Source organism: Caretta caretta, chromosome 1, assembly GCF_965140235.1.
Source record: "Caretta caretta isolate rCarCar2 chromosome 1, rCarCar1.hap1, whole genome shotgun sequence".
Lineage (NCBI taxonomy): Eukaryota > Metazoa > Chordata > Testudines > Cheloniidae > Caretta > Caretta caretta.
This window is the reverse complement of record NC_134206.1, coordinates 167384430-167398930: the sequence shown is the minus strand read 5'-3', so window position 1 is coordinate 167398930 and position 14501 is coordinate 167384430. Positions and strand designations below refer to the sequence as shown.

Genomic DNA, 14501 nt, shown 5'->3' with positions numbered 1-14501 from the left:
AAACTCAGAAAGTAGACATTTATTTTTTTGTGTACTCAGCAACAAGTCCTCGTCTCTGGATGCTGGTTTTCTGGGAGAGTATGGAAGTTTGAGAGAGAGTAAGGATTTGATGAACTGATCACATCAAGACCGTGTAAACACATTCTGGAGTAGTTCTTCATGTAGTGCAGCTAGCGCACCTCAACCGGACCTGCACGGTTCCTGTGATTAACCGCTCATGAGCAGAGGGGGTCTGTTGTGACGACTCAGGCAACGATTCTGTGAGGAGCACAAGAGACTAGGCGGAAACCAAGTCCAGTTTTACTCAGATAACGAAAGGTATACAGCCAATGTGTTAAATTAAAAATGTGCCACAGGTCTGTTGGTGCTTCTAGTAGATTTTGCTTTGGGAAAAGACCAAAGCACACAAATATGGTGCTGACAGGGGCAACCTTCAGTTTAGGTCTGGCATTTTGCTGGTTTTATGTAACCATGTTATTGTCTGTTACTCTACGATGAAGGAGCACTTACCATGGACGCTGCAAGAAGATGCTTTTACTAAGATACAGAGCACACTTTTAAAGGAAGAACTTCACTACAAAAAACAAACATCTGTATTTCTTGCAAGGTTAACATTTTCCAAAAGCCACACATATCTTGTTTGATACCTCACCCTACTACCTGCTTTGAAAATTCTCCCTTTTTTTTTAAAAAAAAGGAAAAAGGGTCAGATTGATTCTTTTATGCCACTATTGTACGCTTCTGTGAGAAATGCCACCGTCTGCTATGATTCCATGGGAGCCTCTCCAGGAGAAAGCAGCCTCTCAGGCCGTCAGCCCACGTAACCCCCCAGGCTATTAAATCTTACAGGTTGGTCTCAATTCTGAAGGGCTACCGGGTAGCTGCTAAGTGAACAAGTAGTCTGGTTAGGCAGCCACCTACAATTGCCTTCCCTAATACCAATGTATCAAAGAACTAAAACGAAAGGGAAATCTCACATCAAAAGCTATCTCACTGCACCCCTCATTACCATCCTAACATGGCATCCTAGAGCAGAAGCTTAGCCAGCCTAACAATGCCCACCAGCTAGGGAAGATTTCTGCAGAGGCGCAAATACATCACGTCACCCTGGATGAACACTTCTTCTGTCAACTAGGGAGAAGCAAGGGGCCCACTGATTCACCCTCTTCCCGAGGGTCAGAAAAATAGGACAGAAGATGTTTCACCATTGATTTCTTGTTAAAATATCCTCTAAAACAAAAGAAACCCCCTAAAAACATCCCTCCCTTGCAAATCTAGCCCATGAAAAACTATAAACAATTAATCCTCATTTGTTCTGGCTTTGCAAGTACAGCAAACCATTCTAGATGCATCACCTGGGGAACTATCTAGGTCCCCGGGGATTGGCAACAGAACATGGACTTTTTGCTCCTATATCACTGATTTAAATCCGACACCAGCTGGTGATCAACAAGAACCACATCTGTAACCCTGCTGGCAGCTGCATTAGAGAAGCCAAGACTGAAGAGGCATGGGATCTGATCCTGCAAGGCACCAAACATCCTCAACTGCAATGGGAATAGAGAGTGCTCAGCACCTTGCAAGATCAGCCCCATGAACACTATTCTATCCTCTCACCCTACAGATGGGTCCCATAGGTCAACACTGAAGCATAGCTGCAAGGTAGTGTGGGAAATATTGCAACTGCAAAGGGAAGCTCTCTTATAGCTTGTCTACATGAGATATTAGTGCACAGCAAGCCAGGATGTGAATCTATAGGCCAAATAGCTTGCCACACAGCACAGTCCCCTTTAACAAGCCCTCAGTTAAAACAGACCATTATTATTCACACTCCAATATTTTTATTTACATCAAAAGAGGGCATGGTCAAGCTTAGGAAGCCAATATATTCAACTTCCTAGCTGCATTCTGGACAGAGGGATTCCAGATAAAAAATAATAAAAAGCCACCCAGCTAGAACAAACAACTCCACTAGGTGTTTTTTCAGGAGGGCACTCCAGGGTGCAAGAATAAATATCAAGTCAGTTTTGACATTGGGAGGCCAGAAGGTAGGAATTGCTGGGGTTTCATTTAAAATGAAACAAAACAATAGCTTCCATAATCCTGAAAAATAGGTATTTGTAATAGGGAGGTAAAATTGTTGGCCTATTATACTTGATAACTATCAGCATGTTCACCTTTTTATGCGGTCTTTATTATCATCACACTCATTATGCTATCTTTGTAGAAACTGAAGCAGTAACAAACATCCTGGGTTTTTAAAGATAACAGCATCCTAGCCATATTGTCTCTGTAGATCATTTCCCTGCCATTGATTGTTTTAGTGGATAAATTAAAAGGCAATTTTAAATCTATAGATGGTCTCAAAATTTATTGAATCTGCAGCATTAGATCACCAACAAGCTTTGTGGACTCAATACAGAAGCAGAATTCATTTTTGGTGTGATAACATTGAGGAAGGATGTTTTAAGTGTAGTACAGCACAAATGCTGATTGTTTGCAAGACGCTTTGGGACAGGGGATTCTGCTTGACATCTACTGGCAGTTGCTTGCTATTGTGCTGGAACTTTAACTGGGTTAAAGTCTCTCATCTTAACCAAATTTCAGGAGATTCAGCTCTGTGCTGCTGCAGAGCTATTTTGGGGCTGCTGGGGGCCACTTCCACCCCTGAAACAAGTTAGGGAAAACCTAAGAAAAAGCTATACCCTGTACAGCATTGTACTAGCTTCTACAGACATTAGCATGGAGGTACAGCTCTCTCCTAGCCCTGCCCCTTGCCACACCTCCCTCCTCTGGCATACTCCCCATTCTGCCTGCAGCGCTCACAAACATGCCCCTAGTACCAGGGCAGGGAATAGCTTCATAGGCAGGACATAGGCAGCAGAACCTGCTCTGTACCTAGCATATAGCATCCCACATCACTGCTATTCACCAGGGTGAAGAGTGTTTTGCCTGTTCTATGCAACACAAAGACTGATCCAGAATCCCCAAGGTAACTGAGAACCTCTTTCTTCATAATCTTTGTGGTTACCAAAAGCAAATGAAAATCTGGATCCAAATAAGCTAACTAGAATCCTATAGATTCATGTAAACAATTTGGCCCAATATACATGCCAAAGGCCATAGGTCTGGAGAATCACCAATTTCATAGCAAACAAAATATCACCTTCCAATTTCCATCGCCAATTAGCATTCAAGACTAAATCAAAAACTGTCTCTTGATTACTGAAGCCAGCACTAACTACTCCAGTTCTATTTCTACAGAATTCTGAAAATTAGATTCTCCATTACACATGCTGTATTTAAATTAGTTTCCTACCTCATTCCTGGCAATTGTAGTTTGACAAACCAAATTAATACACAATTAAGATTTCTTTTTAAACCTACTTAAAACTGAAATGGAGCTTTAACAAAACAATTTAAAACTCTTATAAAGGGGAATTAAATTCCCCTTTACATCTTAATACAGGAATTTCTTTAAAAGAATAAAGATGCACACGGGGAAATATTATTTGTTGAAATATACCACAGAAAGGCAACAAATGGCATTTTATTTTTATATTACAAGGTGTTAGTTTCCCACCAATCCAGACGAGAACAAAGTTGTGATGGTTTAATACTGCATATGTAGGTATAATGCCAGAAAGACTGTCAGCAGAAGGGAAGCACTGAAATAAGCTTCCTGCCCCATCCCTGGCCCCCTCCCAAACCTACAAACTATTTTTCAGCCCCTCAGTGACAGGTGCCACAAAGGAACTTAGAGGTCAAGGGCCTTGGGCTGCATGTTTGTCACACAATACAGCTCCTGACCGACCCACCAATAACAGCTATGCAAACACCAACACTAAGAATCTGTATGGTGGGCCTATACGTATGGCCACTGCCTCCCAGAATAGTTTTATAATACTGCTTTTGCAACATACATGCATTCCCATTTGAAGGCACTTCCATGAGAAGGTAGACTTTGGCTCTTAAAGTTCTGGATCATAATTACTTGAATATGACAGGGGAGACAGCAGCATATCTGCAAAAGGCTAAACAAGAATCAATTCATACAGAATATTCAGGAAAATCCTTTACATGTGCTTATTTCATGTTATATGAGTCAGTGGGGCATTATTTGACCTGTGATTTCTGCAGAATAGATACTATGCTACATTATATAAATAGATTAATCAGAAGAAAAAAAAGAAAAAACACTAGTGGAGCCTAATCTCTCCACCCTCTCTAAAATTAAAAAGCCTGAACCGTAAGTTACCACCATGCAGGGGCATAGTGATAACCAAGAAGTTGTCAGGTAGCCACAATATGTTCTACTAGTAGGAAGACCAACATCTTAAGGCAGCCAATCCAGATTCCCTCAAGTTAGCAGCAGCAGGAGGCAACACTAAAAAAAATTTAAAAAAAAACTTCAAAAACTTTGAAGACTCAACACTCCTTGGTTGCTGAAGAGATGGTTGTAACAAAGCAATGTTAACAAATCTTCAGAATAATTCACCAGCTCCTTGCAAAAGAACAGGTAAAGTTATAATATAGTACAAAGTTGACAGCAGAGAACACTGCAGTGTGGCCTAGTGAATACACTGGCCTGTGACTCAGGAGACCTAGATGCTATTCCTGGTTCTGCCACTGGCCTGCTGGGTGAGCATCACCTTTGTGCCTCAGTTTCTCTAGCTGAGAAATGAGGATAATTATACTCTGTCAAGTACTTTGAGATCCACTGATAAAGAGATAGACATTTGTTTTTAATCACAAAGGCTAGAGTAACAGAAATTGGATATTCACTATTGAAAATGTACAAAAATTATACACTACAATTAAATACCATCTGTGTTGGAATATATTTAGCATTAATTAAGAATCAGATACAAACTAATGAGGCTGAATTGGTACCGCATTGTAAAACAATAAAGTGCATAGTGTGACAACTAGCTCTGGCAATAATGTGTGTTTCAGTTATATTTTTCCCCTAGTCTCTCTTGAGTATCCATTACTCAGTAACAGTTGATAGCCTCTTTAAATCGCATATGTGAGCATAAAACCTAATGTTTTATGTTCCTGTATAAATAATTACATGCTATATCCTCTGCTGTCCAAGTGAAGGATTGATTGGGTTATTAATTTTGTATAAACTTAAATTGTATTTATACACAAATCAGAATTTAACACAAAATCAAGTTCTCCCTTCACTTCTATCCATGCATTTCCATTGAATTCGGAGAAAGTACACTCATACAAAAATCCAAAGATTCTGAGTGAAAGCCAATGCTTGGGGCTCAATCCTGCAGCTACTTATGCTTGTAACTTTACTTATTTGGATAGCTCCATTGGGGTCAATGGGTCTTCTCATGTGAATAAAATTACTCATGTAGGTAAGCTCCATAAACCCACACCAACAAGAACAGTTGGAACCATCTGGACAGAAGCTCAAGAATATACACTCAGATATAAGAGAAAAAAAAACTGTTGATTATCCATTTCTTCCTCCTTGCCAATGCATGATAGTGACCTCCAGACTCTCTTCCTCTGAACCTTCAGCTGTGGTCCTGTCAAGTCCCTTAAGGCAAGCAGAGTTAGGTCTAATCAGTACATTGTAAAAGATGTCCAAAGTTCTGCAAGAAGTTATGTTGGCAATTCAGAAGATGGTGCTTGAGTCCTCATGGAATTAATGCTTCAGTGATTTCTCCTAGCATCCTGCTGTATTGCTCGAGTTGCCATCTTAAGTCCTGAGTATACATGGTCATGAAGAGTGGTTTTGCAAGAAATGAGGTATTAACACCATTGTTCCTGCCAAATTCCAACAGCATTCTGTAATTACATGATGCCTACCTACAATTTTTTCCTGTAGTTTTAACTGGATAAGTTATGTTTTATTTCCCATTCTACGAACCCAAAAATTGTTGTGTAGTGTTGCTACGTGCAGATAAAGAGTTGTTACATGCAACTAGAGGTAGTTGCAACTCAGTGATGCAAAAAGTGGTCCGTATATATGCGGCTACAATTAGTAGAAGTCTTTTAATCCAGAGAGATCCCAAGATATAAAATCTTTTTTATATATATATAATCACTGTTTTGTCCAGTGTTTGATAGGAACAAACCCCAAAACAACCCAGGGTTTTAAAGTGTTTAAGGCATGAAATATTACAAGGAAAGTATTTGTAAGAACTTGTATTTTTATTAAAGAAAAATTTTAGCTGATTTTCTGATTGACTGATGACTAGTGAGTGACATGACATGCCAGTAAGACATCTTAATCGCTAGTACTTTTTTTTCCCCTTCTGTTTTTAAAGAAGTCTACTAGATGGGTGGAGAGAGAAATGTCAAGTACACTGAAAAAAGAGGGCTGCCCACTTGCCTATGACTTTTATTTCACAGAATGATACAGCATTAGTGCTTAGGAATATAAATTATCTTCAGTTAAGAGTCTCATAACTATTTCATATGATCTGTAAAAAGTGTTATCAATTAATTCTTACTTCACAAGTCTGTCATGAGTCTGGGGAAGGGGGAGCACTAATTAAACACAAATGAAAAGTAGGTAAAGACCTTAAACTGATTAGGCAATTAAAGTCAATGATTCTCTGAAATGAAAAACATTAGTTTTGCTAGAGTTATAAAAAAGTCTAAAAGATTTACTACCATGTTAAAGATTTATACTCCTAATGCATATTCCAGCAAAAAGAAAAATCAAACTAGTCCTTCCTTTATATAGTAAAAAAGGGGGAGAACTACTAAAGACTCCTTCATCCACATTAGGAGAACTACAAAAGGATAATGGAAGTAAATGCTGCAAAAGTAAGGCTCAGACAACAGATCCATCGAGTTCATGCTGCATTGTTTGTTTTCTTGTTTGGGTGAATAATAGGTTTCCATTCAAGTAGGTGATTGAGTAAAATATCCATATTCCTTTCATTATTCATATATTTGCAGAATGGGGCACTCTTTACTGAAGAAAATAGCTTTCATGCTCATGTAGACCCAGTTACATCATCCGGGTACTTGCATAAGCATTTGAAGGATCAGGCCCTCGGAAAGAAATTTACTTAAAATATAGATCGTTCTTACTTTACTCAGCAAATTATTTGAGGTCTTTCCACACTATATTGATATAGAAAAGGGCATCCACCCTATCTCATGAAACTAGACTCAAATATTCATGTCCATGAGGTCAAAACTACAACTATTATAAATTTACTTACAACTGCCATAAATTCAGACACCATACTGCTGAAATATTCCAGTTGTCAGTGCGGTAATGTTGCAGATTGCCCTGCGTGTTTAACCTTGATTTTACATAATTGTACATCACTGACCCATTCTCCAACACTCTTAGACTGGAGTATGTTGCTAAGCAACCAATGTTTGCTCCAGATACTTTTTAAAAGGTAGTGTAGCAATGGCCAAGAGTCAACAAAGTGAGTCTTGACCATTATATGGACTGGTTTTGAGGTGGGGGGAAGATAGTAGTTACATATTGGTCTGTTTTAAAATGTAATATTAAGTGTTATTCTACCATGCATCAAAAATTCTTAGAGGCACCTTTACAACATTGAAAACTACAGCAGTTTACAGTCTTTTCAGCCAAGTTATACTGCCCTCTTCATTCTAAAACTTTCAGTGTAAGTTAAGTGCCACTAGCATTATGTGATACATTCCCTGAATTTCTCATTCAATAAAGATGAATAGTAAGTTTCATACTTACCTGAGCAGGAAATCACACACTTTTCTAAGGCAAAATAATTCTAAGCTAGTAGAACCTACACCAACCACCACCGTTCAGTTTGTCTGCCAATCCAATATGAATAGCAACTCTTCATATAGTAACTAGGAATTACAGATTACATCCTTAAGATCAATATAGCTATGTGCATGACAGGGGTCCATTTAACTACAGGAATGTTCAAAAACCCAGGTTTTAATAGGGAAAACAGCAGTTTTTAAAAAGCAAATTGTAATCTATTTACTCTCTGGGCCAAAAGTAGAAGACTGCTCAAAAGATAGTGAGCAAAAAAAAAAATTTGGAATTTGTATATTATGCCAGGTTGCTGAGATGCAAGTGTTTGTTTAGTTCTCAATGATGCAGTATTCCATCATAAACAGCTACTATCACATTTTAAGGTTAATTGTTAGAAGCTTGATCTTTCACCAGTTGAAATCAATGACAAAATACCACTGACTTCAATGGAAGTAAAATTGGGCAACTAAATTAATCATAAAATTAAGAAGCTAGGGAAGAAAATGCAGACAGCAAAGCTCCACAGTTCTGTTTTTATGTTCTACTAATAGAAATCAGTCCTTAATGGGTAGGCTCAAAGAATCTGGCCTTTTGGGGGAAAACATACCGACATGCTTGAATGAATATTCAAGTAGTTGAAAATGTTTAATTTTCAGAATAAGGCAGTGTACCAGTTCCACACACCTGTGTAAATATATTTGCTTTAGTTTAGGACTGTGAAAGAGAAACCAGACAGCAGTTGGGGCAACCACACACACACACACGTAGTTTGGACCCTAAAAATCATTCTTTCATTTAAAAGCCAAATAATCTTTCACGAAATGCAGTCATGATAACAAATTTCTTAAGATCAGAGTATTGGAGCTGATCGAAACATTTCAAACAAAAAAATTGCAAAACACTTTTCCCCTCATTTTTCAATCAGCTCTAATGTGTATCTTTAAAAAAGATCCAAGATTTTTTCTCCTAAATGCAATGTCTCTGTTGAGGTCTACGGCAGAACTCCCATTGACTTCAGTAGAGCCAGGATTTTCATTCTTCGTAAAAACTCAAACCTAAAGCTGTGTATGCCCAGCATAGTAATATATACCACTGCATTTCATACACAGGTTCTGCATTAAAATCAGCATTTGGAGTAAGTTTTAGTTATTTTGAGACAGATTATAAACCAAGTGCTGGCAGATTATTAGCCATAAAAAGGCTATTAAGTGTAATGAAATTACACAAAATCGAGGACCCTGGTGTAACCTGACTGCTTCCTCTAAAACCTTTTCACTGATAGTTTTACCATAAAGGGATTTCAGAGCATGTAACCTGGGTTTGCAGTATGTTTTCACAAAGATATGCAGTGTGTATGTGTCACTCCTTTGTCGGTCAATCGTTCTGATTTTTTTAAAAATTCTAACCTTTATGTATTAGTTCCCCAAAATAAACACGGCAGAACTACTAAAATTTCTCGGTCACAAAGGTGACCTGGCAAACACAAAACCCTACATGCTGGGTTTCTCAGTGCCCTGGCTCCGCTTGTCTATTTCATTCTTGCAAGCTAAGACATGGAAATATACAAAAATCTTGGTCCCTGAAGTTCCTGGAGTATAAGTTCCATTATGTTCTAAGACAGGCAGACAGAACGAACATAAGGGCAGTGCAATATGCATGAGCACATGGGCCTCAAGCATACATGCATGCTCACAATCCAACAGACAGCTGGTAGAACTAATTTTAGGCCTATCTGCCTTTGCAGAATTATGTCAGAGTGAACCATAAAAGACTCCAAAATGCATACACTTCCAAAGGAAGACAGCAATTCAGGCAATACCATTAGCATTCTTTACTGCAACAAATGAGTGTTGCAGTCACTAACTGGCCAATCCTGCAGTCCTCATGGAAACAACTCACAAAGTCAGTATTGATTGTTGAAGTCACTGGGAATTCTGACAGCATCAGGATCCCAGGAGTGAGTCATGAAACTTTCTACTTAAGAATTAAAATAATTTTTTAAAAAAAGACCTAATTTGCTTTACACAGTAAGTTACCAGGCAGTAAACAAATCTGATCATGTCAAATTTGAAAATAAGACTTTTGAATTCAAATTCTTTGGGGGTTTTTGGGAGGGGAAATAAATACTGTGGGGGGAAAAAATGTCATTACTTAAATATTAAGGGCTGGATTTTAAGGTCAGCTGATGGCCTTAACAAAGCTGAAGGCGGCCAGTGGAAAAATATCCCCTGCACAGGAGAATCCTCCAGTGGCATAAAACTGGTAGAGGCAACACAACTACATCCCTAACCCAGTGTAAGGGGAAGAGGGGAAGGATGATGTGGGGGAGCTATTCAGGATCATGGGGGCGGGATGGTGAGGGCATTGTAAAACTATATGCCTGATCCTCTCCTGGCAGTCAGCAGCCATTCATCCTCTCTACTTTATCCACCCAAGAATCAAGCCCTAAAAATAAACTTTAAAAATTCTTATGACATCCAGCCAGGATGAGCCAGTTTGGGCTTTGCCATCAGGCTCTCTCATCCTGGTATAGTCAAGTCACATTTCCCAAAAATAGACATCCCTAGCCAGAGGCTGAGAAATCACCCTTGAATTACAAGATTAACTGACAAACATCTCAGTTCTATGCAGCGAGAGAGAGTTCTCACTCTGGTCCAAAATCCTGAAGTCCTTACTCCATTTATATTCAGCTTTCCCTCTAATAAAACTGCCAGGAAAGTCAACAGCAAATTTTACCTGAGCAAGAGACTTGGTAAAAGTGGTGAAGAAATGGAGTAAAAACCTCAATTTGGCACACGCTGAACTTCCAGAAGACAGACTGCAACCATTAGCATTCTTTACTGCAACAAAGAACAGCTCAAAGAATAATTTTTAAAGAGGAGAGTAGGAGCTGGGAGACTCAGAGGATTGGTAATAGAATCTAGGGCCCCTCGCCTTTAGGCTGTCAATTCAAATCCTGCCCAGGCCAATAGTGATTGAAAATCATTGCCATTCAATGCTCTGTGAAATAATGTTGGTCTGAGTACACTTCCAAGTGAACAAGGGCCACATTAGGAAGCCATCAGCACAATTTGCACCCTTGCTGGGAGTCTCATAAGGAGAGGTGAGGTCCAAGAAAATGTGCAGATCAATTCTTCCTCTCCCTACCCCCGACACACTTAGTTCAAGGCTGAGTCTTATTGGCAGAGCAGCTTGCACTGCTGCTGTACCCTTTCTGTGGAGAACGCACTTCAGTTTCCAGAGCTATTACTCCAGCACCCTTCAGCAATAAGATTCACACTAATGATTTAATTAAGATACCAATGCAGAAATAAATTCTCATTTACAATGTAAATTTGAGATGGTGCAGAAGAAACAGGATATTAGCAGTAGCATTCTCATCTCTACACACCAGGAGGAAATTCTGGAAAGGGTAAGGGAGAAAAATACCTAGTGGTAACTGTAAATCAATCCCTAGTATTGCACAGAAGATTAGGACTGCACTTCACTATATCTTTTCATTGTGCTCTGTGAAGCAGAGAACAGGCCAATGTAGCTGGGCTGTTTCTTGTATCTCATCACCAGTCACTTTCTACATGTGAAGTGAGAATCTTTCAGTCACTGCTTTGAATCAGGCCTAAGTTAGTGGGATCTAAACTCTTTACCACCTGAAAACTGCTCAGTTAAATACAGTTGCCTCAGTGAAGCTTAGGCTACTTCTGTACCACCACAGCAAAATCCCACAGCAGTGAGTCTCAGAGCCCGGATCAAATAACTCAGGTTTGTGCTGCAAGGCTAAAAATAGCCATGTACATGATCAGGTGTGGGCTGGAGCCCAGGCTCTGAGGTCCTCCCCCTCACCAGGTTCCAGAGCTCAGGCTCCTGCCCAAGCCCAAACATCTACACTGCTATTTTCAGCCCCGCAGAGGAAACGCTGGAAGCCAGAACCACAGGTCTTCATTGCATGCAGACTCATCTTTTTTACTGTGTAGAACAGAGGTAGGCAAACTATGGCCTACAGGCCACATCCAGCCCACAGGACTGTCCTGCCCAACCCCTGAGCCCCTGGCCAGGGAGGCTAGCCCCTGGCCCTTCCCTGCTGTCCCCCACCCCTGCAGCCATGCCACCGCACGGGCAGCACAGCGGTGTGGCTGGCTCTGGTTGAGTGGTGCGGCTGCCAGTCCTGCCACTCTGAGGGGCATGGTAAAGGTGTGGGGAGCGGTGGGGCAGGGTTGGATAAGGGGCAGGGACTCCTGGGGGGAGGTCAGGGGATGGGTTGGATAGGTGTGGGATTCCTGGGGGTCAGGCTGTTTGGGGAGGTACAGCCTTCCCTACAGTTTTACATCCCCAATGTGGCCTTTGGGCCACAAAAAAAGTTTGCCCACCCCTGGTGTAGAAGTACCCTACTGGGCAGGTCTCCCTCTAACAAAAGCATAGGTGACTGAGGTATGAGGTATGGAGACTGAACAACCAACTCACTTGTAAAGGCAGCTCATTAGCAATGTAAGCTTCCCGACCTGCTAGTGTTCAGATTTTGCAAATGCTCACTACCTGGTGTTTGTCTCCTTGAATAATCCTATGGACTTCAATGGGCCACTCAGTAGTAAGCACTCATCCAGGAGGAGGCAACTGAATTACTGAGCCCCACAAGCTCATTCACGTGTACAATGTTCTTCTGTAAATCTGTGAAGAGCTAATGCAATCACTTAGCCTTATAAAACAGTAACATTTGCAATACATATTGTGATGTTGAGACATCCTTTGTATTTAAACAAAATTCAACTCCAATGTTTATTCCAGGGTCAGCTTGGGGGCAGACAAGAATCCTACAGGTATGAGGCAGCAACATTAACCAAAAAACAATCCAATCTGCCCATTATCTTTTAAGCACACACTGATTGACACCTGATAAACTTGCCCTCTGAGGTGTCCAATTCCTTGGATCCTTTTGCCTTCTCCTCCTGTGCCTCTGAAACATCAGGCAGTTCAGTTCTTCCATGGATTATGGTCACCCACTAGTTGTGGTGGGCAGCCTCCCATCTCTTTTTGTGAGCCACTGTCATCAGCCAAGTCTCTGTACCAAACAGGCTACTCTATGGAGCAATCACATGGTATATTCTGACTTGTAGTTTGGTGTGGAGACCCTTTGTTTGACCAGATGGGTGACATGAGGATGGATCATTTGATTACCTGGTTCTGTTCATTCCCTCTGGGGCACCTGGCATTGGCCACTGTCAGAAGACGGGATATTGGGCTAGACGGACCTTCGATCTGACCCAGTATGGCCATTCTTATGTTATTCAACCTTCCAACAGTGGTGTTTGCTTTTCCTAATCACACATGAGTATCTTCACTGCAGCCACCTTCAAATGTCAGTCTACAGATACCAGAACTCTACCGTTCGATTTCTTTTCCATCCACATACACCTTTGCATCTGCTGTCCAAATTCCTACCTTCTGGATCCTGGTTTTCTCAGCATTTACTTTCAATCCAATTTTTTTGCTTCTTGTTCTACCTCTGCTGTAAGGGCAATCATTCTGTTCTATGTCATACTTAGTAAAGCATCAGCAGCTGCAAAGTTGAGTTAGTAGAGGTGAGTTACACAATCTTATTTTACACCAGCTATGATGCCCTTTGTTGCCTACTTCCTCACCCAGTTTATTACTAATGCAAAGAGGATTGGTGACAACACACCCTTGTCTAACTCCAGTCACAATACTGAACCACTCACGTAGACCTCTAGCCAATCTTACTATGCATCTACTTCTCTTACAAAAACCTGACTCATCTGGTATTCCATAGTTTCAGGCAATATTCTACAGGGTCTCTACCAGTGCAACATTGCTAGAAACTATGGATCCTTCGCTGGAAGCAAAATTTGCAAACACAAGAGTCAGTCACCACATGTATTTTTTCTGCATTTTGACCTGAGTGGAAAGGTGAGTTTAGAGTATATAAGGAAACAGATGGCTCTATACTGAACACAAGGCATAATTCACTTGAGGGCTGAGGACAGAGGTGGGAGGCAGGAAGACAGAGCTGCAGATCAACACCAAGCATGAATTCAGTCTTGTATTTACAGCAGGCCTAGGCTATAAATAGTGTAGCACACACTATAGCAATTGGACCTCTTAAAAATGTAAAATTCCTCCAAGCTAAATTTGCTCTCTCTTTCCACAGCATAATCTCATCTAAAGTGAATATTCAGTTTATTGGTGGTGGTCACAGATTAAAAGAATAAAAAGCAATGTGATTATATATCAGACTACTATAAATACCAAACAATTTCCCCACTAGTTTCAACTATTGTTTTGCCAAATTGCAGACTGGCTCGCTGGACATTTAGGTTGCGATTATGATGTGCCAAGGTGCTCATTTTTATATGGTTATACCACGAAAAGAAAAATAGGCATGTGTCCCAAGATGTTAGCATATCCCACCAGCCAGCAAGAATTCAGAAAGAGTACGAGCCTTGTTGAAATTAAGCAATGAAGCAAAGGCTAAATATATATGACCTTTTATTTCTACATAGCTAAAAATATTGATACACATGCCACAGGCAAGTTTTATAGCTCTATACTGAGAGACTATGAGCACCCTCAACTGCTGAAGTCAATGGAAGTGAGGTGGCTCAGGCCCCAATCCTGCAAGACGTAGAGTGCCTCCTTTGCCATGGAGCACATCCTCAGCACCCATTTTAGCTAATGGGAACTGAGACTTCTCAGCACCTCTCAAGAGTTGCTCAGCAACTTGCAGGATCAGGACTTTCCTGAGCAGGTCAAGTAC

General features: G+C 40.5%; 1 protein-coding gene across 5 annotated transcripts in view; it reads right to left on the bottom strand.

The window, feature by feature from the left end:
- The window catches only part of TIAM1 (TIAM Rac1 associated GEF 1), a 254077-nt gene that overhangs the window by 195193 nt on the left and 44383 nt on the right, over positions 1 to 14501 (bottom strand). The gene's annotated exons all lie outside the window — the stretch shown is intronic.